This window comes from Arachis ipaensis, chromosome B7 (genome assembly GCF_059453495.1).
Source record: "Arachis ipaensis isolate K30076 ecotype BB chromosome B7, ASM5945349v1, whole genome shotgun sequence".
Classification (NCBI taxonomy): domain Eukaryota; kingdom Viridiplantae; phylum Streptophyta; class Magnoliopsida; order Fabales; family Fabaceae; genus Arachis; species Arachis ipaensis.
The window spans coordinates 123197169-123202589 of record NC_142442.1 but is presented as its reverse complement, the minus strand read 5'-3'; the positions used below and the strand labels follow the sequence as shown (position 1 = coordinate 123202589).

Genomic DNA, 5421 nt, shown 5'->3' with positions numbered 1-5421 from the left:
TTTGAAAAAGATATGATTTTTTGAAAAGATTTTATTTTGAAAAAATTTGAATTTGAAATTAAAAACTAAGATAAGATAAGATAGTGATTTTGAAATTAAAATTTGAAATCTTTTTTTATGATTTTCGAAAATTAAGATGAAAAAGATAAAAAGATAATTTTTTTTGAATTAATGAAGAAAGAGAAAAACAAACAAAAAGACACCAAACTTAAAATTTTTAGATCTAAGACACCTAGAATTCGAAAATTGCAAAGAAAAACACAAAGAGACACCAAATTTAAAAATTTTAAAATCAAAACAAGAATACTTTGAAGATCAAGAAGAACACTAAGAACAAAACTTAAAGAATTTAAAGAACATGCAAAGGACACCAAACTTAAAAATTTTGAAAACCTAAGATACTAATTTCAAAAATTTTAAAAGAAAAGACATAAAAAGACACCAAACTTAAAAATTGACAAAAGATTCAAACAAAAGACACTATTTTTGAAAATTTTATTGAAAGAAGACTCAAGAAATTCGAAAGGACTTAAACAAGAACAAGAACAAAGACTCAAACCAAAGATCAAGATTAATAAAGTAAAGAAAAGGTTTTTGAAATTTTTTATTTTTTTTATTTTTCGAAAAAGAAAATAAAAGACTCAAATAAAATTAAAAACAATACCTAATCTAAGCAACAAAATAATCCATTAGTTTGTTCAAACTCGAACAATCCCCGACAACAGTACCAAAAACTTGGTGCGCGAAATTACAGTTCGCACAACTGAACCAGCAAGTGCATTGGGTCGTCCAAGTAATACCTGAGTGAGTCAGGGTCGATTCCACGAGGATTGTTGGCTTGAATCAAGCTGTGGTTGTTTTGTAGATCTTAGTCAGGCAGATAGAAAAGTTGTTTGTTTGTTTAAAGCACATAAAAGTAAAATAAAGATAATGTTACTCAATTGAAGGTGAATGCAATGATAAGAAGATGGTTATGGTTTTGGAGATGCTTTATTCTTCTGGATCAATTCAGTTTTACTGTCTCCTCTAACCGTGAATGATTTCTTCTATGGCAGGCTGTATGTGATCAACGCCTTTCTTGAGAGGTCGCTGATTCTCCTCCAGAGCTGAACACCAGGGTTAGTGCGCACCCAATCTGATTGAGGGTGAAGCTCCTGCAGTCCATTCCCCTTAGTGATCCTACTCAAAACACCACAGACAAGGTCAAATCTTCTGGATCAGAGAATGATGCGCCTTTGGTTCTAGCCTCTACCACAAAGACTCTAATCTCCCTATACCTCGGCTAAACTAGTGTCTCGAGAAGTCTCCAACGAAGTCGTGGATTAGCCGTCTAAGAGATGTATAATCAAGCTAATGGTTCATCATTGTCCGATGAAAGACTCACTTTGAACCCATGTAGAATGAGATAACCTTGTGCCGGTTCAACGCATTCATAAGGATGAAGAACGAAGATACATCTTAGAATAAAGAATCAAACACGGATTGAAGATAGAACAGTAATACTTTTATTAATCCATAAAACTCAGCAGAGCTCCTCCCCTCAACCTAGGAGGTTGAGACTCATACTGATAGAAAATACAATGAAACGTGTAAAGTGTTCAAAAAAGGCCTCTGACTCTCCCGAAAGTATAAAAGTTCTCAAATAAATACTAGACTAATGACTAAGGATTACAGAAATATGATAGGCTTAGGCTTGTAGTGCGAAAATCCACTTCCGGAGCCCACTTGGTGAGTGTTTGGGCTAAGCTTTAGTGTCTCCCACGTGCTAGGATGCTCCTTGGGCATTGAACGCTGGCTAGGGATACCTTTATGGGCGTTGGACACTGGCCACTTTTCTGTGGGCGTTGGACGCCAGAATTGGGTAGATGGCTGGCGTTGAATACCAGTTTTGTGACTTCAATTCTGAAGCAAACTATCCATTATTATACAATGATGGAAAGCCCTGGATGTTAGCTTTCCATAGCCATTGAGAACGCTCCATTTGAACTTCTATAGCTCCAGCAAAGCTCTTTCGAGTGCAAGGAGGTCAGATACTAACAGCATCTGTAGTGCTTTCTCTGCCTCTGAATCAGACTTTTGCTCCAGCTCCTCAATTTCAGCCAGAAGATTCCTAAAATTGCATAAAAACACAAAAACTCATAGTAGAATCCAAAAATGTGAATTTTGCACTAAAACCTATGAAAACATAATAAAACTTAAATAAAACAGGCTAAAAATTATATGAAAATGATGCCAAAAAACGTATAAAATATCCGCTCATCAGATAACCACTGCTTGCTCAGTCCAGCAATCCTTGTGGGATAAACCCTCACTCACTTGAGGTATTACTTGGATGACCTGGTGCACTTACCGGTTAAGTTGTGCGGAGTTCTAAATTTTGCGCACCAAGTTTTTGGCGTCGTTGCCAGGGATTGTTCGAGATTAACAAACTAACGGTTGTCTTGTTCCTTAGATCATGTACTTTTCACTGTTTTTCTTTTGTTTGTGTTTCTTGTTAAATTTTTCAAACTTTCTTGGTTTCTTTTTTAAAATTAAAAAAAATATTTTCTTTTATTTGAATCTTGTGTCAATTTTTAAGTTTGGTGTCTTTTTGGTGTTTTCTTTTTCTTGAAATTTTTGAAATTTGTGTTCTTGATTGTTCTTCCTTGTGTTCGAATTTGTTCTTGGTATTTTTCTTTGTTTGATTTCAAAATCTTTAAGTTTGGTGTCTTGTTGTGTTTTCCTTTCAAATTTTCGAAATTCGTCTCCTTTGATTTCAAAAATTTTAAGTTTGGTGTCTTTTGGTATTAGTCTTTTTAATTTTTCAAAATTAAAAATTTCAAATTTCAAATTTCTTGTTATCTTATTTTGATTTAATTTCAAATTTTAACTTTGGTGTCTTGTTAATTTTTTTTTTTTATCTTTTTATCTTTTCAGATCTTTACCTTATCTTTTTTTCCTTTTCTTTGAATTTCAAATTTTGTTATCTTATCTTATTTTAATTTCAAATTTTAAAATTCAAATTTTAAATTCAAAATTTTAAAAATCAAATATTTTCAAATTTCAAATCTTATCTTTCTTTGTTTTACATTTTCTTCCAAATTCAATTTGCAAAAATCTTCTTTTAACTTTCTCTCTTTTCAAATTTTAAAATTTTCAAAATCAAATCTTTTATTTTGTTTTCAAATCTTGTTAGTTAGTTAATTACTTTTTTTATCTTATTTTAACTTTAAACGTTTGGTGTCTCTTTAATTCTTTCTTTCCTCTTTTTCAAATCTTCCTAACTTCTTTCTCTTCCTTCTTTTTCGAAAATCTTAATCTCTTTCTCTCTCTTCTTTTTCGAAAATATTATACTACTTTCTATCTCATCTTTTTCAAAAGAATTTATCTCTATCTCCCTTTCTAATTTTGAAAATTATTATTAATTAAAGGGCACCTACAATTTCCTTTCTTTCTATCTACTTCTTTCACAAGGAGACCTCTACACTCTGATATAGAGACTCCTTTCTTCTTCTCTTCTTGGTTTCTTTCTTTTGTTTATGAGCAGGAATAGGGATAAAGAATCTCTCTTTGATCTGGATCTGGAACCTGAAAGAACACTAAGGAAACGTCTACAGCAAGCTTAAACTAGCAGAGCCAAGAGTAACATTACAGAAGCTCTTGAGCAAGAAGCTGAAAATATAACAATGGCAGCCAACCCAGATAATAGAGGAGATGCAAGAAAGGTCCTTAGATCTTACATTGCCCTCAATTCTGACTTCTATGGGTGCAGCATCTCCATCCCTGCCATTAATGCCAACAATTTTGAGCTGAAGCCTCAACTGGTCACTCTAGTTCAACAAAACTGCCAGTTTCATGGACTTTCATAGGAAGATCCTAATAAATTCATATCTGACTTCCTGCAGATATGTGACACTGTCAAAACTAATGGAGTAGATCTAGAAGCTTACAAGCTTATTCTCTTTCCCTTTACGGTTAGAGACAAAGCTAGGCTGTGGCTGGATTCTCAACCTAAGGAGAGCCTAGATACATGGGAGAAGGTGGTCAACGGATTCTTGACAAAATTCTTTCCATCTCAAAAGCTAATCAAGCTTAGGGTGGAAGTTCAAACCTTCAGACAAAAAGAAGGTGAATCCCTCTATGAAGCTTGGGAAAGATACAAGCAACTGATCAGGCGATGTCCTCCTAACATGATCTTAGATTGGACCATGCTAGAGATCTTCTATGATGGTCTCTCTGAGATATCCAAGATGTCCTTGGACCACTTTGCAAGTGGATCAATCCACTGTAAGAAGACACCTGAAGAAGCACAAGAGCTCATAGACATGGTTGCCAACAACTAGTACATATACACTTCTGAGAGAAATCCTGTAAATAGTGGGGCCACTCAGAAGAAGGGCATCCTAGAGGTAGACACCTTAGACGCCATCATGGCTCAGAACAAGCTCATATCCTAACAGATCAACATGATCTCTCAACACTTAAGTGGGGCACAGAACCCAACTGCTTACTGTCCAGAGACAGTGTATGAGTTGGACACTGCTGACAATACCTGGACCACAATAGAGGAGGTAAACTACATGGGAAACTCCTCCAGACCCTCCCACAATAATCCCTATTCGAATACATACAATCAGGGATGGAGGAACCACCCTAACTTAGGGTGGAGAGAGTAGCAGAGGCCTCAACAAGGCTTTAACAACAACTAGAATAGAATAAACCAGAATAGGTTCAATAATAGACTATTCGAATCCTCTTAGCAACAAATGGAGACACCCAAGCAGAGCCTCTCTCACTTGGCCACCATAGTCTCCAATCTTACTAAGACCACTCACAGTTGCATGACAGAAACTAGGTCTTCCATCAGAAATTTGGAAGTACAGATTGGTCAGCTTAGCAAGAGGATCCTAGAGATTCTCTCTAATACTTTTCCTAGCAACACAGAGATAAATCCAAAGGAAGAGTGCAAAGCCCTCATGGTGGAAGCCAAGGCCGAACCCACAGAGGAATCTACTAAGGAGGAACTGAAAGAAATCAGAATTCATGAGGATGTCCCTATGCACGCCCCTCTAGAGGCTGAAGAGCTTGAAGAATATCCCTCTTCAAATGAGGAAGAGGAGACCAAAAAGGAGCAAATTTCTCGGTTCCTAGCCATCTTCATGAAGCTAAAGGCCAGTTCCTCTGATGCAGAAGCGTTGGAGAATAAGCCTCCAGTGCTAACCAAGGAGCTCAATACCTTGGTTCAAAAGAAGCTGCCTCAAAAGCTACCGAACCCTAAAAGCTTCCTAATTCCTTGTACTATAGGGGCAATCACCTTTGAGAAGGCATTATGCGACCTTGGCTTAAGCATCAACTTCATGCCTCTCTCTGTGATGAAGAGGCTAGGAATTCTAGAGGTGCAATCTGCCAAGATCTCATTGGAGATGGCAAACAAGTCCTTGA

General features: G+C 36.0%; 1 non-coding gene across 1 annotated transcript; it reads right to left on the bottom strand.

Moving 5' to 3' along the window:
- Positions 1–4067: 4067 nt before the first annotated feature.
- LOC148553971 (small nucleolar RNA R71) lies at positions 4068–4171 on the bottom strand. The gene has a single exon (XR_015893492.1). It is a non-coding gene; the product is annotated as a small nucleolar RNA R71 (small nucleolar RNA).
- Between the last annotated feature and the right edge of the window lie 1250 nt (positions 4172–5421).